Source organism: Paramormyrops kingsleyae, chromosome 21 (assembly GCF_048594095.1).
Source record: "Paramormyrops kingsleyae isolate MSU_618 chromosome 21, PKINGS_0.4, whole genome shotgun sequence".
NCBI classification, from domain to species: domain Eukaryota; kingdom Metazoa; phylum Chordata; class Actinopteri; order Osteoglossiformes; family Mormyridae; genus Paramormyrops; species Paramormyrops kingsleyae.
The window spans coordinates 1,457,547-1,483,872 of NC_132817.1; the positions used below are offsets into that span (position 1 = coordinate 1,457,547).

The window sequence follows — 26,326 nt, forward strand, 5'->3', positions numbered from 1 at the left end:
TTTAGATTGTATGTATATAGTTGACACATTGTTTATTTACATTTGAATGCTAAAACCATGCTAACAGCCTTTTTCTTAGCTATTGAACCAGGCTACTCTCAATGTGAATCACAATGGGAATTTCTCAGACAATGAGCTTAGTCAAAAGCCTAATGGTGCTGCCTCATTTGCATTTCAGAAAGGAAGATTAATCTATTTTGGATCTAGCTGGTCTTTGAAGTTTTTCATGCTAATATTGCAAAATAATTAGAATTTCTACACAGATATTCCTTCAGTTTATTATTAGACAATGTGCCATGTTCAATGTAGTTACCTAAGAGTGTTTGATAAATATTTAGCAAAATATAATCATAGGTAGAGGTGGCAAAAGTGTAAATGAAAAGAGTAAAAGAATGTGCGAAAATCATGATGAAAAAAAATCAGTGGTGGATGGCATAGTGGCTGCATGAGGTGGCAGAACTACTGCTTAACAGATTCTGTCCTCTGAACTGCAGAAGGAAGCCCAGTGTGAAACAGACAGAGCATGCAAATCCCACACATACACAGGGTGGGGGTCAAATCCACAACCTTAGAGGTGGGAGAAACAAAAAGTAAAAACCCCTGGGGGGCCCAGGTCCTCTGGCTGGCTGACCTCTTTTAGGCCTGCTAACAATAAAATCTGAAATGCAGTGATTTCTCCATATTGCTGTCTCGATATTGGGTATTTACAGTACCTCAGATAGACAATGTGACTGATTAGTGCTGCAACATGCCTGGTTCAGTTCTGTATAAAATGTTTTTTGACTTGAATCAGCTCTTGGTGACCCAGCAGATTCTTCCATGAATGTGGATGCTTAACTCCCGCTTCTGCCTGCAGGCCCTTTCAATATGTTCATCCCGTTTCTACAAATTTGTATACTTTCACAAAGCTGACCTTCCGAAAGCCTATGGGAAGACCAGCTTAGTCATAGGTGCACTAGCATGGCTCATACAGACCTCAAAACTACTGATTAGGCAAGGCAGTGGGGGAAAGAACTTTTAAAAAGGAAAAGGTGATTGCTGAGTGCAGTGACTTTAAGATGCTCAAATTGTTTGGGTTAGGCCATGCCCCTGAATATACCAGCTGTGGTTTTGTTACCTACTGTGTGAAATGACCTGTCAGTGCTATCATTCTTATTTCATCCTATGCAGTGGCGGACTTTTATTTAAGGGATGAAGGATAAATGAAGGATAAATGAAGGCAAAAAATATTTTTCTTGTACACACTCATAATAAACAATGAGTTTGAAAATATTTGTTGAATAAACACAACAAACATTTACAAAATCATAAACACCAATCATAAAGACCAAGCCTAATCTAATTAATTAAATTAATGAATCTAGGGAGCTAATTAAACCCTCACATTACAGTATAGTGAAGTTGATTCAAAGAGCATGTAAGCATAGCAAATAATAAAACACTATAATTCAGCATGTGCACTAAAACATACATACGTATAAAGACGATGTCTAAAAGATGATCTATATCAGCACGAACAGGGCTTGTGGCTAATTTAAACGAGACATGGAGCAGAAAGTGTGCAACGCTTTCATGCTGCTATTTTTTATGTAGGCTACTGCAAGTGTGTGACCACCTCTCATTAGGAAGGTAATACAGTGTAATATGTTATAAATACCTGCTTAACTCCTGCTGTTATCAATACCGCGGGTGTGTTTTGGATCATGTTGGAAGCGTGCCACCGGCAGAGCTTTTAGCCAATGACATGTCAGTAAGCAGCACACACAGGGTACTTCTGCATCAGGATGCCATCAGGGGCACTCGGAAATTACAGGTTTCCGCTCAAATCTTTGCCTGATCTCCTCATTGGTATATTTTAATGTTTACCATTTCCAGCGGGGTGGCACTGGGGGTGGCAAGGGCTCTGTTGGGGCTGGCAATTGCCACCCCTGCCACCCCTTTGGCTACGCCCCTGATCCTATGTGACTCCAGTTGTCTCATATGTGGATGTGCCAGGGGGATGTGTGGTCCTCAGCCACAGACTCATGTCAGATGATCGACATTTATCATGTTGTGACTAGTGCTGGTGACTAAGTCATTCCACATTTCCTGACTACTGTTGGCCAAGAAGCGACTGCCTTAGCCATCTCCTTTCTGGAGGCCATTTAGCCTCCTGCTAATGTATCATCATACCTGCCAACACTCTCATTTTCCCCGGCTTTCTTCCATATTTCATGGCCATCATCTGCTGCCCTCTCGTTTTGTTGTTTGTCCTGGGAAACTCCTGTAATTTGCAGGGCCCTATAAGGTTATTATGAATAATCGTCATCCATGAATTTTAAATGCTTGTCTGACATTACCCAAGTTTCCAGATCATCCATAAAGAACATAAGAACATAAGAACATAAGAACTATACAAACGAGAGGAGGCCATTCGGCCCATCGAGCTCGCTTGGGGAGAACTTAACTAATAGCTCAGAGTTGTTAAAATCTTATCTAGCTCTGATTTAAAGGAACCCAAGGATTCAGCTTGCACTACGTTATCAGGAAGACTATTCCATACTCTGACTACACGCTGTGTAAAGAAGTGCTTCCTTAAATCCAGTTTGAAATGTTCTCCCGCTAATTTCCACCTATGGCCACGAGTTCTTGTATTTGAACTAATGCTGAAGTAACTATTCGGTTGAACAGCATCCAAACCTGTTAGAATCTTATAGACCTGGATCATGTCCCCCCTCAGTCTCCTTTGCTTGAGGCTGAACAGATTTAGCTCAAATAACCTTTCCTCGTATGACATTCCTCTAAGACCAGGAATCATTCTTGTGGCCCTACGCTGCACCTTTTCTAAGGCCGCTATGTCCTTTTTAAGATATGGTGACCAAACCTGTACACAATATTCTAGGTGAGGTCTCACCAAGGAATTGTATAATCTTAGCATTACCTCCCTTGACTTAAACTCCACACACCTGGAGATGTACCCCAACATCCTATTGGCCTTTTTTATTGCTTCCCCACACTGGCGAGAATGAGACATGGAAGCATCAACATACACACCAAGGTCTTTCTCATAATCAGCTACCTTTATTTCAGTAGGTCCCATAAAATACCTGTACTTTATATTTCTGCTCCCTACATGGAGTACCTTACATTTGTCTATGTTAAATTTCATCTGCCAGGTGTCAGCCCAGTCACTAATTAAATTAAGATCCCGCTGTAGCTGCTGAGCCGCTAGTTCAGTATCTGCTACACCACCCACCTTGGTGTCATCTGCAAATTTCACCAGTTTACTGTATATATTGGTGTCTATATCATTTATGTAAATTAGGAACAAAAGTGGTCCTAAAATTGAACCCTGCGGTACCCCACTATGAACGCAGGCCCACTGTGACATCGAGCCTCTTATAACTACTCGCTGCTTCCTATCCGTTAACCAGTTATCAATCCAAGTCGCTACAGTTCCTAAAATACCTGTCGCTTTGAGTTTAAGTGAGAGCCTCTTGTGGGGAACAACATCAAAAGCCTTTTGGAAATCTAAATAGATGACATCATAGGCCTTCTTATCATCAACTTCCTGAGTAGCTTCCTCAAAAAACTCCAACAGATTTGTTAAACAGGATCTACCTCTCCTAAATCCATGCTGGCTATCCCTCAAAATGTTATTTGAGTCCAGGTAATCTACCATTTTCTCTTTGATTATAGCCTCCATAACTTTACCAGTTATACAAGTTAGACTGATTGGCCTATAGTTTGACAAATTACTTCTATCCCCTTTTTTGAAAATGGGCGTTATGTTGGCATGCTTCCAATCAGAAGGTACCACACCTTCAGATAAGGATTTTTGAAACAGTAATGTTAAGGGTCGGCAAATAATATCCCTCATCTCTTTTAACACTATAGGTAAGATGCCATCAGGGCCCTGTGATTTATTTATTTTGAGCTTAGCTAGGCTTTGCAAAACATCAGCTTCAGTTATATATATATTAGTTATAGACGATGTTGAATTAGTAATAAGAACTGGTAAGTTACTAGTGTCCTCGACAGTGAATACCCGTGCAAAACTATCATTGAACTCATTTACTATGTCAATGTCGTTTTCAATTATAAGACCCTTACTATCCTGCAGATTAGTAATTTCAGCTTTTAGAGCTCTTTTAGAGTTAAAATACTGGAAGAAACTTTTAACGTCATCCTTAGCCTCCAATGCGATCTTCCTTTCGACATTCCTTTTAGCTCGTCTAATGTCATTTTTTAATTCAGCCTGTAGATTTAGATACTCTTGCTTTATTATGTCATCATCAGTTATTTTCCATCTCTGGAACAAAGCCCTTTTCCTCCTTACTTTATACTTTATGTCCCTATTAAACCACCTAGGTTGCAATTTCCTAGATTTATTCTTGCTAGAAACAGGTATGAAGTCCTCTTGTACTTGCAATAATGTGCTTTTAAAAAATTCCCATGCCTCTTCAACAGTTTTGTTATTTAACTCCATCCAGTTCACGGTTTCTAGTTTTAATCTCATACAATTGAAGTTAGCCTTCCTAACATTATATATTTTTGATTTGGACTTTGCTCTTCGGGCACTAAACTTAACCTCAAATTTAACCATGTTATGATCGCTACTGTCAAGTGGTTCTAAAACATCTAATTTACCAATCCTGTCCTGGTTATTAGACAAAACAAGATCAAGAATGGCATCTCCCCTGGTAGGGGTGTTAACAAACTGAGTAAAAAAACAATCCTGTACTAATTCCACCATCTCAAGTTCATTTTCAGAAGAGCCAGCAACAATGTCCCACTGTATCCCCGGTAGATTAAAATCACCCATAACTACCACATCATTTTTATTGCTCATAATCCTAATTAAAAGAAGAATCCAGACATTCAAATTTTACTGTTGTATCTAATGGCACATATGACAGGGGAAGCTGTATACATTTCTGGACAATTTCCTGAGCCACGGCCAGAAAAATTGTTGCTTTCTTTAAAACAGAGAAAAAGTGATAAAACAGGGGAACTGCTCTCTGCCTTACATAACTACGACGGACAAGCTGCGTGCTAATTGTAATTCCTATTCTAAGGACAGCCCTGCGATGAGCTGGCCCCCCATCCAGGGTTGTTCCCTGCCTCGTGCCCGTTGCTTCCGGGATAGGCTCCAGACCCCCCGCGACCCAGTTGGATAAGTGGGTTGGACAATGGATGGATGGATGGACTCTAAGGACAAGTTTCAGCATGAAGCATTGAAGAGGGAAACAATAGACATTACTGCAGAGGGTCCCTGTTACATTTTCATTCTCCATAATATGACTCAGTGAACATGAGCGTTTGTGTGTCTCAGAGATATGCAGTGAGATGCAGAGGGAAAGACAATTCTGTACTGTTCCACAGTGATCCCAACTGCATAGTTAAATTAACCTTTTTATTCTCGATATGACACCCCTGCCATAGTGCCACTATCATATAAAATATAAAATCCCAATAACTGCAATTACTACAAATTTTAAGAAATCTAGTCAATTTTATTTGCATAACCCTGCTTATATTCTGCAGTCTGCGATTCAGAATGTTTGATATTAAATATGCAATAAGACCCTCTACATATGCAATACCGCCTAATGCAGTGTGCCAAAGTCTGGTATTTAAATGACTACTTATCTCTGTGCATAGCTAGTAATGGACAGTGGTGAAACTGGAAATAAACTGAATAATGAGCGTGGTGTGGGTCTCGTTTAAAGTCAGATTTTTTAGGTGTATATAATGAATGCTAAGGTTCATAGTCTACAATAGTATATAAATCACTGCCATTTCCAGAGTCACAGCAAACTGTGAGCTCAGATACTTTTTGCTGGTCTGCTTGAAAAATGTGTAAATTTCCAGCGAAGCAGCTTGGAATGATTCTTGAAGAAAAGTTATTCTTGTGTTTTACATATAAATATTACATGATTTATATATATATATATATATATACATACATACACACACACACACACACACACACACACACACACACACACAGTGGTACCTCAGCTCTGGAACTCATTAAAACCAAGCAGTTCGGAAAAAACATTACCTAGAACTCGATCTGAATCTCAGAAGTCAAACCGTGAACGCCGACCTAAGATAACTTGTACGCGGGGAAATGAGTCACGCAGCACGTCTCTCAGCGGGGAAACAAAGGGTATATATAACACTTCAGTCTCATCCTCGCATTCGCTGTGATAGCATCGTGCATGTTTACACTAGCTGAATACATGCATTTAGACAGTAAAAATACATTTAGACAATGATAGACAGTAACAGTAATTATTATTATATAATAAAATACATTTTAAAATAAAGATTTCTTATTATTTTAATATTAATAATAAACCATTAATACATTTAATTTAATATTTAATATTGTCATGCCCAGCGGGGACGGAGCGGAGACAAAGGCGCAGACGTCAGGGTATTGGGGAATACGGGGTTTAATTACAGGTAAGACAGGCAAAACGCAGACGGACGATACGGACTGGGGAAACAAACTGAAACGCGGACGAAATACAGAGGACTAATGACAACAACCAGAAACAGCTGATCACACGGGGATTCCACGCAGGGTTAACGAGGGGGCGTGGCACACGGAAGCCTCGGACGATCGGGGCACAACACATTGTTTGGATACATTTATTTTCTTACTTTAAAATTACTGTTTTGATAAATGTGCTTAGATGTGTTTAGTACAATATTGTTTTGTCCGGTTTAAATGCTAAGAAAACATATTTCGGTGTAATTTTTTGTGGGCGGAAACCAAGTAATTGGTTTTCCATTATCTTTTATGGGGAAAATTCGATCACAAGTTCTGAACGGATTAAGTTCGAGTTCTGAGGTACCACTGTATATACATTTACACAACACTATAGCCTGACGTGTTCCTCACAACCGCCCCCCCCAAGGCTTATCCTCATTCACATCCTTTAATAGCGCTACATCATGGCCCCTGGTCATCTGTCTCCTGTTGATGTGGCAAATTCAGTGAAGAAATCCGTATGTAAGTACTGTTCTCAGTGGTAAGGTGCAATCTACAACTACATAAACACTGCATAAGCCACCATATTCACAGAATTCAAGAAGAATGAAAGAAGGCTTCCTTAATGAAGTACTGTTCTCTGTGGTAAGGAGCAATCTACAACTACATAAACACTGCATAAGCCACAATATCCAGGGAAGGAGATTTATTATAAAGGCCTAAAGCTGCGAGTCATATAGCCTTTATCTAAGATCTTCTGTGAGCTAAAAGAAAAGCTGTATCATGAAATGTTTTCTTCTTCTTCGGCGGTAAATACTTTTGTGGGAAGACACATTTTATTGGAAACAATGTCACTGAAACTGTCCTTCCTTTCATTTTCCATTTCAGTTTCTAAGCAGTAATTGTGTCTGTTTTGCAACAGAGGAGAGGTGGCAGTTTGCATTTAATTGCCCAGTTTTATACAGGTACTGTAGAGGGAGAGCGATGCCTACTCAGCAGTTCTGTCTACTTCACATATTCTGCTGATGGTTGGAGGATTGGCTGTTTCGTGGAGGGAGGGGCTCAGAGCTCATGCTGAAATGGGCATTGTGGCATGAGCTGGGGATGACATCAGTCTAATGACTAGCTATTTCATGGAGGGAGGGGCACAGAGCTCATGCTGAAATGAGGGTTGTGATGTCAATAGTATAATGATTGGCTATTTCCCTGACATGAACTTATGTCAGAAAGCCGGTTGCATATGCTGACGCTAATTAGCAATATTTTTTGCTTAGTAAGGGTGGGGTATCACTGTCATGTTCAAATTTTAGCACTATAGTTGATCATTTTAACCACCATGATATACAATTTTTCCCCTTTATTTAAGTTGATTTCTCAATTGTGCACCAGCAGACCCAGTGGAACTGTTGTGTGCCCAGGTCCTTAATAACTATGCCATCTGCTGTCCATTTAAGACTATGATGTGTCATGATATATTTTTCTTGCTCTGTAATGACTATTTAATTGTAAGACATCACTTGTGAAAATTTACCATTGCTGTTTCACTGAACTAACAATGCAACTGTGTCACCCTGTTCTGGATGGTCAGCACTTGAAATGGGGGAGGGCAGTTTCATAATCCCACATGTGTAGGAGATTGAATCTGGATGTTTTTGTGATCCAGATTTGTTAAAGGAAACGGTGCAAATGTGAACCAAAAACATTACCCCCAAAAAGCCTCTAAATTGTCACTTTTCGCTTTATGTTGTTCAAACCTGAGGTTCAGCATGTTCAAATGAAATAGTGAAGTTCACGCTGTTATTCATGTTGCTTCTAATTCTCATTAACCTTTGTATGTATGCATTGTCTTGGCCCTGTTTAAGAATAACTATTTTCCCTTTCCATGAAAACCAATTATGTGTGCATTGACTGATAATGGGGAAGGCATCATTATCTAGTTATGACTATTTATGGCAGTTTCTGCTTGATAGACCACTTACACAAACATGTAATATCAAACTCTGCAGTCTGTGACACGGAGGGTGGCAGAATTTGTTTGCTGCATCCCTTTTTGTAGGTAAAGAATATTTTCTCACTGTGATTTTCAGGTGACATGATGTTGGTTTGGATGGTTGGAAGAGACGCTGTTTTGAACTGAATTACTAATCATTAGTGCACATCCAGTGTCTTTGGTTTTCACCAGGCTTGTGCTTCATGTCTATTTCTGTCTTTAGGGAAATACTGATTGACATCATAATAGTCATGGAACTCTTGCTCTTTAACCCCCTGCTGTATGACTGTTGCTTTGCAGTTCATATTAGGAATCCTGCAGAAGGTCACAGTAACAAGGACCCTTGAGGGATTTTAACCAGCAACTTTCAGTCATTCTATATTTTGTTGCCCCACTTGTAAATAGGTGCAGTCAGTGTTAAGATGGCTTTGTGCACAAACACTTAATTATGATGTTCAGGCCTATAAAGTTCCACTTTTTTCATATTTCAGGAAGCAGGATGTCTGCTGTATTTTGTTAATTTTGGCCTCATTTTGGTCCATTTTCATTTTAGATTGTTTATAGTCTTTTTTTGTATTCATTTGTTTTACTTTTGTTTTCACCGAGTGTTTTTCTTTAATTATGACTTTCCTTCTTTTCTAATGTCCAACACCAACCTCAAGACCTTTCCTCACAGACAGTTTTTATCACCTGTGCAATTTAGGCTAAAATTTAGGTTGGCCAGATTTAGGCCTGTAGAATTCAAATGAAGGAATCCACACATCTTTTATTCTGTGTAGAATTTGTGAGATATCTACACTCACCAGAGCATGTGAGCGGAGCGGAGCGGTGAGAATTTCCGCTCCTCGCTCACGAGGCTGTTGGCTCCGCCCGCTCCTCCGCTCTAATTCGCACTAAGCCGCTCCGCTCAACACCGCTCCTCGCTCCACTAAAATGTCCTCCCGCTCCAGTCAAATCGTTCCACGCTCGCTCCAATTTAAAAGAGGAACAAATAATCTGCATGCCTAACAAATGTCACCTTAAACCGAAGCCTTATGTCATAAAGAAATATGAGCAACGGCAACATTGCCAGTCAGAACAGAAAATATTTATTTTTAAGCAACCTATCGGCAACAACGGACAGGTTTGGAAATGGCATTCCACACAAAAATAGGCTTAAAAATAAAGGAATCAGTGGGTTTAATAGCCTAAAGAATATACAGACACGTTTTTAATTCCTCAATTTTTTTCTGTTGATGCAGTACGTCTCTAAAATAAAATTTTACGTTACGTGAAATTAAAAAAAAATCTTATTAGACCTACTTTGAATGACAAAACGAATTTATTTGATTACCAATATTTACTTTATAGGCTTTTATACTTTAATTTACTTTATAAACTTGATATGCTACAACCATATAAAACTTGCACGCGTTTTGCTCTGGCTTCCGCTTGTTCGCGTAGCACACTCATGTTTCTGAGAAAAGTGATTCCAAAGTGAATCTTTACTCACTGAAACAGTTTCACCACATTGTTCTTCTTGCTGTACATTCTTGTCATCTATACGTTTGATAAGAATAGTACACTTGTATGATTTATCAGTTTCCTTTGTGAAATACTTTGCGAATTCCATCTCGGCCAATTTGTGTAACAGTCTTGATAATTGTACAGATGAATTCTGGGTAGATTTGGGCACGCCTCAGAATTGTAGTGTGAGCGGTATCGGAGCGAAATTGGAGAGAGACAAAGCGACCGCTCCAGCCTTAATTAGAAAACCCGCTCCGCGCTCTGACCAAATTCCGCTCCTTGCTCACGCTCCGCTCACATGCTCTGACACTCACCTAAAGGATTATTAGGAACACCTGTTCAATTTCTCATTAATGCAATTATCTAATCAACCAATCACATGGCAGTTGCTTCAATGCATTTAGGGATGTGGTCCTGGTCAAGACAATCTCCTGAACTCCAAACTGAATGTCAGAATGGGAAAGAAAGGTGATTTAAGCAATTTTGAGCGTGGCATGGTTGTTGGTGCCAGACGGGCCGGTCTGAGTATTTCACAATCTGCTCAGTTACTGGGATTTTCACGCACAACCATTTCTAGGGTTTACAAAGAATGGTGTGCAAAGGGAAAAACATCCAGTATGCGGCAGTCCTGTGGGCGAAAATGCCTTGTTGATGCTAGAGGTCAGAGGAGAATGGGCCGACTGATTCAAGCTGATAGAAGAGCAACTTTGACTGAAATAACCACTCGTTACAACCGAGGTATGCAGCAAAGCATTTGTGAAGCCACAACATGCACAACCTTGATGCGGATGGGCTACAACAGCAGAAGACTCCACCGAGTACCACTCATCTCCACTACAAATAGGAAAAAGAGGCTACAATTTGCACGAGCTCACCAAAATTGGACAGTTGAAGACTGGAAAAATGTTGCCTGGTCTGATGAGTCTCGATTTCTGTTGAGACATTCAAATGGTAGAGTCAGAATTTGGCGTAAACAGAATGAGAACATGGATCCATCATGCCTTGTTAATACTGTGCAGGCTGGTGGTGGTGGTGTAATGGTGTGGGGGATGTTTTCTTGGCACACTTTAGGCCCCTTAGTGCCAATTGGGCATCGTTTAAATGCCACGGCCTACCTGAGCATTGTTTCTGACCATGTCCATCCCTTTATGACCACCATCTACTTATATTTTTACAATATGTATTGCTATTCCACAGAAATTATATTCTTTAATGTGAATTCATGTTGAGAATGTTAGTATTACAGTAACATGACATTTTACATAGAGATATTTCAATCACAGACATCTCTCCCCACCTGCTGAAATGATGTGCATTGTCCCATAAATCTGCTGTCCTGTTATTCAGTGGTGGTAAAATCCATAATATCACCATACCATGAAACATTATTTTGTGGTGTATTCAATTCAATTCAATTCTCCCCAAGGGGCAGTTCAAAAGGCACATGGAGTAGCACAGCAACCATTTACATATGACAATTAATATAGGATAAAAGAACATGCACATATTGCTGTTAGGCAAACCTTAATTCTCTGTGTTCTAAAAATGTTCCATTAAAAAGTTCTATTCAAAGTTCCATTAATATGATGCCGAATCACCGATGTTGGGAGTTGATTGAGGAGCTGGATAGCCCTAGGGACAAAGGTTGCCCTCCACTGTGAATGAATTCTGGCCTTGACTGGAGCCACTCATGCATGGGGAACAGGATGTGTGAGGGATCCTGATAAAAATCCTGCGAGCTGCTTTCACAGTCTGTTGTTCATATAGGGTGGAGAGAACTCTAACAGGGTAACCATTAATTTTTGCGCAGACTTTGGCAATGTCATTTTAAAGCCTGGTTTTTCTCACAAAGTTGGATTTTTAAAGTCACAGTGATATTCACAACACCTTGTTTAATGATAAGTCAGTCAGCCATTTTCAGCTGCTGTGTAGAGACCTGCACTCCCACGGGAGTACCGCGGGACCCGTGGGACCCAACGCACCGAGTGCGGCGCAGGACAAGATTTGATGGGTGAATGCGGGTGCGGGCGGTAAGGTCCTCATGTATGTGCGGGTTGCGGGAGAATAGAATTAATCACGGAACTCCCCCAAAATGTAATTATCTTAAAATTAATTTATTAAAAACAAATAATAAAGCATATTTGTTTATTTTCTGTTTCTTTTTTATATATACTCAAAAGGGACAAATAACAGAGTAGCGGGAAGAAGCGGTAAAAATAAAACTACTTATATGTTTACCTGCGGGATTTTGCGGGACAAAACTTGAATACTGCGGGCGGGAGCGGGAAAAAATAATATATATTTTTTGCGGGAGCGGGACTGAAAAATTCATCCCGCGCAGGTCTCTACTGCTGTGCTCACATGACTTGAGTACAGTCATGGTCTGCATAACAACGTTTTGGTCAACAACAGACTCCATGCATATACGGTGGTGGTTCCATAAGATTAGAGAGGAGCTGAAAAATTCCTGTTGCCTAGCAATGTACCTGTCGTAACGTCGAAGTGCGACACATTAATCAGGTGTTTGTGGTAGAGATAAACCGATACCGATATTCGGATCGGTATTGGCGCCGATCCAGACCTATTTGACGGATTGGGTATCGGCCATGCGTGACCGATCCACCTCCTATACTTACTTGTTTAATTTTTGGCAATCAATCGCACGACAGCTCTTTCCCATTTTACATGTATTTTTTTGCATCATTCAAATCGAACGCTATCGCTGCCCCTTTTTTGCTACTCAGTGGGTTTGGTACAGTGACTTAATTCCGCCTGCTGTGACGTCATGCGCAAACCCTTAGCAGCACGAGGAGCGTAAGATAAGACGTGATGATCTCGGAGTATTATATGTTTTTAACACAAACCAGTAGCCCAGCGATTTGCAATTTATGTAAAATAAAGTTTTGAGGTGGGAATAGCGTTTAATGGACAATCCCATTTAACAAAGCGCACGCAACTGCGAGACAAAACAAAGCAATGGATGATTTGGGAGTCTCTAACTTAATTGGACTGTTTTGCGAACTCGCTGCAGCTTGTGGAACAGTACGTTATGTACAGTATGTTTGTAGTAGCCTAATTAAATATTTTTGTCATACATTTTTTCCATCTATTTACTAGATTAAAAAAAATAATATATAAAGTATAACTGTCACGGATGCGGTTCAGGCGAGCAGGAAAGCAGACAAGCTGAGCCGGACTGACAGGCAAACTGGGTTTATTGCGCACAGACGGGCAGACAGGGACAGGACCAGGCACTACATCAGACAACATTAATGACAGATCAGTGGCTTGTACTATGAAGCGGGTTTACTGGCTTATCGGGGTAACTTTGCGAGTAACTTGATGACGTGTGGTGTTACTTCAAGATTAACCCGTACTACGAAAGGTGGGTAGGTTTTAGTGGAGACATGTTGCTGTGGCAATTTACGCTAAGTCTCAAAACTGCTCCGAGCAGTTTTTGTTCTTGGTTAAGTCGAGGTTTCCGCGTAAGCCAGCCCTATTTGAGCACCGCCCATCCCACTACAATTTCCCCGAAGACAATGCCGGCGTACCTGGATGATCCGTACGACATTGGCGTGCGAATCGTGAGGGGCTCTCTCCGCAGGGCGAGGGTTTTTAGAGATCGCCAGAATCCGCTGGCATACCCGGACGATATTCTCCATGAAAGGTACAGATTTTCATCTGAGGGAATTCGTTACCTTTGCCAGTTGCTCGGTCCAGAGGTCTCTAATTCCACTCGCCGCAGCAATGCCCTCACAATCGAGCATACAGTATGCCTCGCACTGCGATATTTTGCCAGTGGCCAGTTTATGTATTCCATCGGTGATGCTGAACATCTGAGCAAGAATACTGTTTGTTGTGCGGTTCGCAAGGTGGTGCTTGCTCTATCTAAACTGTTGGATGCATTTGTGGTTTTCCCTGGTCATTTAAGTGCTCTGCGGAATAAAGAAGGGTTTCATGCAATCGCAGGTAAATCGCAGTATGAAATTATTCTATTGTCATAGGGAAATTGCTTCTGCTGACACAATTTCTCATAGGATTCCCAAGGGTCATAGGCATCATCAATTGTAAACACATCCCAATCAGTGCACCCCTGGGAGAGCACGAGGGCGATTATGTGAATTGCAAATCTATTCACAGCATCAATGTACAGGTATTTTTCTCATAATATGCTTTTAGATCTGATATATGGGCTAGTGACTACAAGTGTACCTTAGGTTCACCTTCTCCTCACATAAGGTGGTGATTTGGAATGTGTTGGCTTCTTCTCTAACGTATATTTGTCATGACTGATGCACTATTTTGATAGTACAGTGCTACCTCGGAATACATCCTGTTAGGTTTAAGTCCAAGGATATGGAACATACCAAGGATGCATACTGAGGTATCACTGTATTTCTCTTTAAGGAAAAGTTAGACAGGTTCCTATAGTTGTTTCCTCACTACACATATGCCTACAGTATGTTTAGTCCTGTTGTACATCATTTGATTGTGAAACACTGGCTCAACTTCTATTATGTGTCATATGACCATGATTTTAGAATAGCAGAATAAGCTTTGGAATGGCTTTCAATCCTTAGATGACATGTGATCACCAGTTAATGGTCACAAGCCTGGACGCACGGTGGCCAGGCTCAGTACAGGACTCTCGCATTTTCAGGGAGTCCATTCTCTCTCAAAGATCTGAAGAAGGTAAGGCAATCAGTATTCTACAGATTTTGTTGCACAAACTTGCATGTGACAGTTGCTCTCAATTTCTTCAAAGGGCATTTTGATGGCCTGTTGCTGGGGGACCGGGGATACCCATGCCTGAAGCACTTGGTAACTCCTTATCCTGACCCTCTAACAAGGCCCCAAATACAATTCAATGCTGCCCACAGCCTAACAAGGGTCAGGATAGAAATGACATTTGGCATTCTAAAGGCACGTTTTACTTGCCTCAAAGGCCTACGAGTACGGCCAGAGAGGGCCTGTCAGGTGGTGTCAGCATGTGTGGTGCTACATAATATTGCAACTATTAGGAAAGAAAAGACCCCTACTCCACTGCCCATGCCTCCAGACATTGTTGACCCTGTGACCCTCGACCACCCCGCAGGACGTGCAGTGAGAGATGCAATCACAAGCCAGTGTTTCACTCATTAAAATAAAAAACTCAGATCATGACCACATTGAAGTCTGATTGTTTTATTGGTTACCACTCTCCCTCTTCTACAAATTAATCATGGTACATATATAGATGTAATACTGATGAATGTATAGCAATACCCTCTTTTCATGCTCGAGCTGTTGAATATCAAGCGTCAGTTTCTTTATTTGCAGGTGTGTCCTCCTGCAGTCCAACTCAAGCATGCGCTTGTAAAGGGAACGCACATTGTCTGTTCTAGCCTACACAGGGGGGAAAAAAAAAAAACACATGAAATGGTGAAGCAGTGCGCATGCAGCTTATGAACCCGAAGAGTCAAAGACAAAGCAAAAGTGCACTTTCCATGTGGGAGGTCCGAGTGGAGGAAGCCGCAGGAGGGGAAGGGGGTTGCTGCAACCCCTCCTAAGGGAGAATGCAAATTACAACTTAAGGACAGTAGAATCACAGAATCTGTGGAGAGGTCTAAATGCCATGCTATACTGTATTATCCTGGGGGAATCACACATGTGATGCAATACATCTACCTGGATGTGCGTGTCAGACAATGCCGACAAAGTGTCCTCACCCAAGTCCTCCTGAACAATAAAGGAATATAGGTAAAGATGCATCAACATTGGGCACACCTAGTCATTTCTGCACTTACCTGTACCTGAGAATCACAGGAGGTGCTGGGCTCTGCAGGGGGCTGGAGCACTTGCATATTACCCCCCTCCACTGCACATAACACATGAATTTGAATTTCATGATTGCACAAATTATCACACTGTACAATGTTATTACCCTGCACATAAAGGGTGCACATATCTGAGGCACCAGGGTCTGACCGGACACCACCCTCAACCCCCTCCATGATGGGCCGTCCTACGTTGTTGGCTACTGCCAACTCTTCAGCACGACTGAAGGCTTCCAGAGGTGGCCCTCCACCCGTTGCCTTTATAGAGAGCTTTTTCTTATTAGCTGTGACACATAGAAACACACTATTATCTGGAGGCTACACACAAATATTTCATAATGAGTATAAATACATAGCCGTACCACTTGTCATGATGTTTTTATATTTCATCCTGACTTGCTGCCAAGTACGCTGTGCAGTATTACTGCATCTGGAATCATATCAGTTAAGTTACCATTAGGTTTAAATTCTGAGTAACATCACAGTAAGAGCGTTACATTACTTAACAGCAAATAGGCTTACTTCTGAATTGTGATGCATTTGTGAGCCTCTGTATTTATTAACAGTATTTTCAGACAATGCTTCATAGTCTAATCAGCGATCGTGAGATATTTTAGACCAAGAATTATTGATCATAGTAATGTACTTACGCATTTACGCAGTCGGCAATTCGTTGCCAACAAGCCTGCCTGCTTTTGTTGGCTGCAGAGGTGTTAGACTTCCCTTGTATCGTTGATTTGAACGCGCCATGACTCAAACAGTGCCTTGCGCTGCTGATCGTGCTCCATTTATGTGAACGCACACAAGCACCAATTAAGTTAACACGGATTGAACAAATCAACTTCTTAACTGGCGTCGTAGTACTGATTAGCCCCGATTGATTCAACCTAATTTTGTCAACCTCGCGTTCGCAAATTACCTCGGGGTTAAGTCTGATTTGGTTAAACCCCCTTCGTAGTACAGGCCACTGGGCAGACTAACTCAGGCGCGGACTAAATACACAGGACAAGCCAAGAGAAACAGGAAACAGGTGATGACAATCAGAAATTGACACGAGGTAACGAGGGGGGAGTGGCACACACGAGGATCGTACGAGCTGGGCGCAACAATAACAAAGTAAAAACACCTCTTGTATCGGAATCTTTATCGGTATCGGCAGTTGTAGTATCGGAATCGGATCGGAACTGAAAAAATTTGGATCGCCCATCTGAAGTTTGTGGTGATGCTGATGTAAACAAATCTACTGTGCTGCACATACAATATTGTACAATGCATAATACTTGATAAAAACTATGTTAATCGTTCATGTATTTACTAGACATGACTTATTATTTTTCATTGTACTCTTTCTACTTCTAAAAAGGTTTACTTTAGCTTAGGTGTGTAGTAAACTATTCCATCTAGTACATATTACATCCTATGATATTTGACAAAATGACCTAATGATGCATTTTTCAAAAAGTATCCCTTGTATGTAAAAAGTATGCCTTGGATTGAAAGTGATTTGTTTTAGTGTTCAGTATGTTTTGTCTGAATGCCATATGGCATGAGATCCTTCCTGTGTCTGGCAGCTGGTGCACTGGGTCATGTGATAAGTCACAGGAAAACTATTGGCAGCACTTACTGCTTTATTGTTTCCCTACAGCCTTAGGTGTCATTTCCACACGTAGCATTACAGACACACTGCACTGTATTTGCTGCTCTCTGCACAATCACAAAGAAACGTAACAGCTAACAAACCCTCATACGTTTTCATGTTTATCACCAAGCTGCCCCCTTACCATCCGAAGAGCTACCTCCTAGCATGACACCCAGCCTTCTAACCATCTCACCACCAATTCCTCTGCTTGTGGTTATATGTGGAGAATGTCAAAACTCCCTTAACAGAGTAATTAGAGTGTGGCTGCCTCATTCTTTGTTTTATGGCATACATTATGTTTGGCTGATCCCCATTACATATCAGACAAAGGTCTGTTGAATTGCTTTTTTTTGAGTACCTGTAAATGCAGTGATGTGAAGTGATTTGAATGTAGATAATGATTATTCATCCATCTATCATCCCTTCTATATCTACCTCTCTAGTAAAGGCTCATCAGCTCAGAGGGCACCTGGCAGGGGAAAAGCATATTGGGATGCCAGCCCATCACTGCACACACTGGCAGACGCTACGGGCCATTTAGAACCACCAGTCTACCTAATGTTTCTGCAGTGAAGGAGAAAACTGGATAAACATGGGGAGAGCACAGACACATGGAGAGAAAGGTGGTGATATAACTCGCACTGTGTGTTCCAGTACCTCCCATAAAGGCCTAGTGATGCTTAAATCTTTATTGTGAGGGAATTTAATCGTATCACGTAGCCTTAGTCCTAGTCAGTGGTGGCCAATGAAAAAAAGTGGCAAATCTGGTAAACCTGATTGCATTCAGGCAAGTCACACAAAGTTTGGGTTTTAATAAGGACATCTGGAGTGGCGCAGATAGTGTTTAAGGTAGACTTCAGCAGTGTTATGGCAATTTTTTAGGTACACTGGTATTTCCTTTTGGTGAAATTCATCATGGGTGAATGACCCCCCCCCAGAATAGCGCTGCTTTTGAAAATATCATCTAAAAATCGTATGCTGTGGTATAACATATGGACGGTGTGATGGTTTGAAAAAATAGATTCTGCCCTAATCTAGTGTAGGGGGGCTAGAGATAGAAGTTGGGGGCTGTAGGAGGGTGTGGGATTGGGTAGGAGGAATATACTGTTGTCGTGCAAACAGAATTTAGTTCAGCTTGTTATGTTTGTGGCTTTTGGTTTGTCCTAGGTTTTGCTTAGATAGTTGACTATAATTGCTGGTCTCTTGACCTAGTTTAGTTCTATGAGTTTGTCTCTGACTTTAATTATGTAGATGTGGGCTGCATCCACTGCCTCCCCTGCTTATCCCACAGTCTGAGGAGCTGGTTCTGTCAGCAATAAGAACTCAGAAGCTGACCTGCTAAAGTGGAAAGGCTGACCCTTCAGAAGACCGGTGTGTAGTGCAAGGTGTGACTTTTTTTTTTGCCTATATCTGTATAAATTAATTACTCTCTTTTTTTTGTGATGCAATACAACAAAACAAAAAATACGGATAACAGTTAAAGTAAATCAGCTGTCAGCTTGTCATTTCATTAGCAGCTTTTGTGGATTTTCAGTGATACTTCAAAGATGGTATTGACATGTATTTCTCTTTCCACTTGGCGCCTGTTACACTGACTGATGTATAAAAACCATAACAGAGTGACAATGTGGTGCTGAGCCCATCTGGCAATGTTGCTGAAAGCCCCATCAGTTGAAATCTACCATTCCTTGAAAAACTGTTGTTTCTTGGTCAGTTACCAAGATGCATAACTGTCTCTAAAATATCTATGTGAGAAAATAAAGGTCCACTGGCAATCCTCACATTAAGAGAGGTGTCAGGATGTATAGTGCAGATCGCTGTATCGCTGGTTGGCCTTTAGCCTTGTACTGCTTCTGTGCTCCATGATGACAGCTGCAGCACAGCACCAAGTCAGCCTCACACAGCCTTATCTGTCATGCAGAGGTCGTCTCTGCCAGACTGTACATGTTCAGCAGCTTCTTTGTGCAAGCTGTACTACCATCAACATCTGATTGTTCTACACACAATTCCACTGTCTCTGGGAATCAGATGTTCCCTTACAACATATGTATTGATTACATACATTACTACTACTTCCCACAGTTTATAATGTATTTACTGGATTGAGCTTTGCTTTGTACCCTAATACACGTAGACTGTCTGTAATTGGCAATCTTCCCAGAACTAGAGCAAATTTGAGTTTTACATTGGTTAATATGTTACCTGTCCAAGCTGACAAATTATGTTGAAATAAATTTAAAATAGATGTAGTTTGGCATTTGCAACAAAATTAAACAAAATATCTTTCAAATTGCGTGGTCCTGGAGTTATAGGCAGCTGTGGCTCGGGGCTTCACATTGTAGATATTGTACATCTGTGCTTGTAGGTCAAAGATACATGATGAAGGTGAATTTTGTCTTTTTCTCTCCTGTGTCCTGACTGATATCCTGCCTGCGCCTTGTGATTCCTGGGACTTGCTGCCCAAGCTGAGCCTGATGCTTATGTGTCTATGATTGGAAACAACATTAAAATTAATTTTTGTTATAGATAATGAAAACATGGAAGAATTTGGTTTGTGATGTGGCAAATCAGTCAATGAAATTAAAAGCTAATGTTCTGAAGAGTAGTGGTGTATATCAGGCATGGATATCAATTTTACAATTGAATTTCAGAGACTTTTAAAAGGCTTTACAAGTACAAGACAGAAAGTATTTATCATGGCTTTAGAAATGGAAAACTTTACCAAAAGCTGGGAGCATCCAAAAAGACATGTTATGTAAGTGCTGAGGCACTGTGGGCCTGTCAGCCCCAGTACTGTCAGGGCTTTAAATGTTTCTGGCCATTTCAGCAGCTTTCAGCACCTCATTTTCCAATCTGAAACATTTCACATACATTTTATGAAGCCAGGTGTCAGCTTAACTTTGGAATATCAGCAATATGTAGTCATCATTCAGCTTCCTTTGGAATCCTTGCTGCCATTCTAGAGAGAGGCAGCCCCATGATTGACTAGAATTTGACTAGCTAATGAAAATCTGCTAAAGGATTCTAAATTTTTGGACCTGTATGTTCTGCTTGTCTCTTATTTGGATTTGAGCCACACAGAACCAAATGAATTAATGCTGAAACGAGTCAGCATGAGGAATCTCAGCACCTTCAGCCGCTCAGCGTGGGATCTGCCATGCTGTAGCTTGGGAGACGCCACAGCTGCAGCTGCAAGTGACACATAGAAAAAGCAATTAGACAAATTGAAGATCTGAATGCTTATGTGGTTCTGCAGTCCTGAGAGAGCTTTTATCAACTGGCATGCTTTTTATCATCACTTATCAAAGCTTCTGCTGTTTTGGGGCAAATGGGACATTAGGGATCCCCAAAACCCCACCAGGGCATAAGAACATAAGAACTATACAAACGAGAGGAGGCCATTCGGCCCATCGAGCTCGCTTGGGGAGAACTTAACTAATAGCTCAGAGTTGTTAAAATCTTATCTAGCTCTGATTTAAAGGAACCCAAGGATTCAGCTTGCACTATGTTATCAGGAAGACTATTCCATACTCTGACTACACGCTGTGTAAAGAAGTGCTTCCTTAAATCCAGTTTGAAATGTTCTCCCGCTAATTTCCACCTATGGCCACGAGTTCTTGTATTTGAACTAATGCTAAAGTAACTATTCGGTTGAACAGCATCCAAACCTGTTAGAATCTTATAGACCTGGATCATGTTCCCCCTCAGTCTCCTTTGCTTGAGGCTGAACAGATTTAGCTCAACTAACCTTTCCTCGTATGACATTCCTCTAAGACCAGGAATCATTCTTGTGGCCCTACGCTGCACCTTTTCTAAGGCCGCAATGTCCTTTTTAAGATATGGTGACCAAACCTGCACACAATATTCTAGGTGAAGTCTCACCAAGGAATTGTATAATCTTAGCATTACCTCCCTTGACTTAAACTCCACACACCTGGAGATATACCCCAACATCCTATTGGCCTTTTTTATTGCTTCCCTGCACTGGCGAGAATGAGACATGGAAGCATCAACATACACACCAAGGTCTTTCTCATAATCAGCTACCTTTATTTCAGTAGGTCCCATAAAATAGCTGTACTTTATATTTCTGCTCCCTACATGGAGTACCTTACATTTGTCTATGTTAAATTTCATCTGCCAGGTATCGGCCCAGTCACTAATTAAATCAAGATCCTGGTAAATGAATGAAAACTCTGCCATGTTGCTTTTTCCAAGCTGGTCTTCGGCATGATCTCACCAGATGTGTAACATTCATTTTCTATTAACAGGTTCATGTGTGAGGGAGGTAGAGGTGTGAAACCTCAATTGTCTTTTTTATTGGGGGCAGCATGTGGCCCAGCAGGTTAAGCGTCTGTGCCTGTGATTGAAAGGTCATTGGGTCAGGCCTGGCTTCTGCAGAATAGTCACATATCTGTGGGCCCTTGAGCGAGGCCCTTAACCCAACCAGGTTCCACAGGCACCACTGCAGGTGGATGCCCTTCACTGACAAGCTGGCTCTCACCGGAAAAGTAACAGCAATTAAAAGTTATTTTGAAGGAAGGTAAAGCTCTGGAAAAAATTTAGAGACCACAGCAGAATTTTTAGTTTCACTCAATTTATGGGTATGCTTCTGTGTAAAATATATGTTTTTAATGCTGAGTTTCCTCATGCTGACCTTTTCCAGCATTAATTAATTCATTTGGTTAAGTCCAACCTGGCTGTTCCCTGTCTCTCATTAATGCCTAGCTTTATGGGACTCAGTCCTGCTTCTAGGAGCCTATTATGAATTGTCCTAGCAGTCCTCTTCACACCATTTAATGTTTCCCATTCTTTTTGAAAGTCACTTGATGTCATTGTCCGATTTATAAAGCATTGCTGATGGTCACAGGAAGAATATGCACACAATTTTTTTGTTAAACTGTACTAAAATAAGTTTTGCTGGAGGCTTGGAGAACTTCCTGTTTCAACTTAACTGAAATGACCTCCAGCCCAAGCACTCTGAAAAATATCTCCCAGTTTCTCATCACACTACAGGTACAGAACATCCATTAAACCATTAAAGTTACAGTTACAGGATAGTATGGTTTAATTACAGAAACTAGTCTTACATAAGCAAATCATCTGCAAGACTGAATTTTCAAATCACAGTATAATTTACTGTGAAATTCAATTCCCCCATTTAATTGAGTAAACATGATTTTTCAATGCTTACAAATTAGGGCTGCACGATTTGGGGAAAACATCGAATCGGGATTTTTCTGACAGAAATTGCGAGTACGATTTGATTTGCGATTTATTTTTTTAAATGTCAAGCTTCAGTTCAATATTCAGTGTGTAGTAATTTAAAAACATATGACGCAGCAATGAGATACCATCAGTATTGACTGGTCTATATTCTAATGCAAGGATGACAATTTAATGATGTGATGTGCCAAGTTAAATAAAGTAATAATGAAAACAATTGCAGCAAAAAGAAAAACAGCGATCTTGCAGGTAACGCTTATTACCCTCCTAATAACACTAGAACCACCTTTTCCCACGCCAATGAACAAGCAAGAACTACTTCGGTGTATGCAGCCCTTTTGTTTGCCCTATTGTGTTGTTAGCTGCTGTTATTACCACTAATAACACTCAAAAAACCATAATGTTCATAACAGAGTGCATGGCTGTTCTGTCCTGAAACCGTAAAGCTAGAAATTTTTAAACGTAGAATGCATTTTATAAAATGTTGAATAAATATAGAAGTCGTTTGTTGGTGATTTCATGTTGGTCGTATAGTTTCCGATTTTTAACAACTGTATACGTTATTTTCTACATAAATCAATTCAGGTGAAACAAAAAATGTACGTGTTCATGGTTGCTGCAAACTCTTTCATACGGCAAATCTATATTGCATTCTTAACTTAAAACTAGCTGCATCAAAAACATTACGGCAGTTTGCAAACCCTACAGACTACAAGGTAATAAAACTTACATACATGTAAATGTGTGTGCAGAACAGAGAACAGAAAATCTAACTCCATGCAGCTGACCGAAGTTGCCAACCCTGCATTTTATTTTAAATGAGAAGTAAAATGCAGTTTTCGACTGAAGCAGCTTATCATTCGATCTTTTGCATTGTTACTCGATAACAAATACAAAACAAATGATTAAACATTATATGCGTCGCTTTTTGTATGTTTTCTAAATAAGACCGCGTGCCCATACCCAACTGTAATAGCGATTAAAGCGATCTATTCTTTTATTATTTTTGTTAAAGCAAGACTTTTATTTTATTACTGTTGTTGGATCAATCTTTCGAAACACTTAAATTTAATACGCACAAAAACATACACTGTATTATGGGTTTTACGGCTTTTTGGGGGGGGGGTCACCGACTCCGCTATGAGAATTACTGACTGTCTCATTGTTTGTTTTGATGGGTTAGCGGTATACTAATGCGATTGCCTATTAACAAAAACCAAAGGTATGATACGCTGAAGTATATTGCAGCTGGTGTTTAAAAGGACTTCGCAGGTTCCATTGATGATAGGACCTTTCTGAAACAATCTCAGACCATGAAATAGGAAGGCAATTCACTTATAGCTCAGTAGCGGAATCAGTATTTTTCCGCACCGCGAATGTATCATTTTCCTTGGGTTTCACGTGTTTTCTGTTTGTGGGCCTGTACGCCTTCTTGCGCCACTTCTGATTGGTGAGCATGACTGGCAGGCGAGAAGCACGGCGCTTGTGATTGGTGAGAATGACTGTCACACAGGGAGCACCGCATGAATTTGTAAAACTATTCTCACAGCAGTTTTAAACCCTGGGTCCGACGTGCTGTATAATGTACTGTATATCCTAAATCGCGATTTTTGCGACTTGCTAATCGCGTTGTTTCAAATCGCGATTTCGATTTGAAATCGATAAATCGTGCAGCCCTATTACAAATCAAATCTATAAAATAACAAAATAATTATGTACTCATCCAAAAATTAAGCAGGGGAGCTACTTTTAAATTTACCTGGCAAAAAAGGAGCTTTCTCCAGAGCCATTTGACGAAAACAGGTTTTTTCATTTCTATTCTGGGTAAATGTCATCTTTCAAATGTATTTCAGCAAAACGGCTTCCTTCATACCTGCTTTAAATCTACTGCAGAATGCAAACCTGGCTGTTAGACCTGCACCTCCATCACAGTACCAGAACGAGGAACAGCAGTCAGTCTGTCGGCACCAGAGTGACATAAAGGATTAGGGAGCACTTCCACACGTGCATCCTCCCTATAACATGTGGTCAGTCCTTGCATTTCATTTTTAATAGGTCCTGTGAATCCCGGAGGAGGGCAGAGGGACCTCACATCCAAAGCAGGGCCAGGTATTTTTAAAAGGCTGTATTTAATGTAGGAAATGGGATTCTGTGGCCAAGGGCTGAATGTCACTTTACCTTCCATCAAAATAACTTTTAATTGCAGCTACTTTTCTGTTCTGAAAAATCTTACAAAATTCCTACAGCAAAAACATGGATGATATCCACAAGGGAATCTGACAGTGCAGTTAGCTTCCTGCTGACCCGAAACAAGGTGGAACATGGTTCTTCTCACACTAAAGATAACAAGTAGTGTGCAACATGTAACAGTAGTTACTTGGGTGCCCACCAATATTTATTTTGAATTCCTCCCAAATGCCTCCCTTCCCAGTATCAAATGCTTTCCTATCATTGGTGACAGCAGCTAGCAGTGCCCAGGTTAGGGTGATGGTATCTTGCCTGTAATACGAGATGTTTATCCATCAAATTATTGCAGCTCAGAGGCTCTGAACTTTTCATCTGATGGTGCTCAATAACATAGCATGGTTTCAAAAAAGGTATATTCAAGAGATGTGTGAATATCATTCTTTTAAGGGTGGAATTCAATGTATATTTTTAAATTGTCATTACTGTTCCCCGGGGACCCTGTGTTCATTGTCATTACTGTTCCCCAGGGACCCTGTGTTCATTGTCATTACTCTTCCCCGGGGACCATATATTCATTGTCATTACTCTTCCCTGGGGATCCTGTTTTCACTGTTATCACTGCTACCTGGGGACCTTGGTGTGGTGGGATGAGGAGATGTGGGAGGAGGAGGTGCACAGTATGATTTCAGTGGGCAGGAACGATCTCCTTCCTAGAGTGCTGAGCTGCCAGAAATGAAACACTGGCTCCTTGAGCTCCCTTATACTGCAACACGAAGCCCTGCACCAGCTTTCTGTGCTCCAGTTCAACTGCATCTTGCATGTTGTCAGAATGTAGGTGTTATTGGAGAACATATGCATGACCTTGTATTGTACTTGAAGCCCATCGTAGTGGGAGAACAGGACGGGAAATGTGATGGTTCCCCTGGTGTTACAATGTCTCTAACCGCTTAGTGATAAACAGTCTGGGAGTCTAACAAACTGCCACCTGTCTGTAAGTGAGTCTGCCGTCTGAGGGACTAGTGGGACATGCACTTACATCATCTTCAGCTTGTTTTCAAGCCAGAGAGGCAGGATGGTGTTGAAGGCTTTGGGGAAATGAAATAAGACGATCCGGCGGCGCCAGCCTTTCCATGTGGGTCTAGGCTCGGTTAAGAATGTGACTCATCTGCAACTCTATGTGCCTGGACCTTAAAAGGCATCTGATCCCAAATGTCTGCTATCAGGGTTCAGAAGTGTTTCAGGACCAGTCACAACCATCAAAAGTATTTTTGGTGTGACACATGAAAGCCACAAATCTCTAGAGATGGAGGGTGCAGGGACACCTCTTCTTCAGCACTGGGATAAGGCAGAAAAAGCCCACACAGCTGGCGGGGACATATCTGAAGCAGCTGACATGCTGTACTGAAATACAGCAGCTCACATTTAAAGTGTGCAATAAATGAAAAAGGAAATATTATCAACCACTATTGATAAGGCAA

The 26,326-nt window shown here is 41.0% G+C and overlaps 1 protein-coding gene across 3 annotated transcripts in view; it reads left to right on the top strand.

Annotated features, from left to right (window-relative positions):
• The window catches only part of tnr (tenascin R (restrictin, janusin)), a 118,858-nt gene that overhangs the window by 56,464 nt on the left and 36,068 nt on the right, over positions 1-26,326 (top strand). Inside the window, exon 1 of one of the 3 annotated variants that reach the window (XM_023798670.2) lies at positions 18,685-18,820. The exons of the other annotated variants lie outside the window; for them this stretch is intronic. The gene's annotated coding sequence lies outside the window, so the exon portion shown is untranslated. Of the gene's footprint in view, positions 1-18,684; positions 18,821-26,326 lie in introns of those variants that run through there. 3 annotated transcript variants of the gene reach the window in all.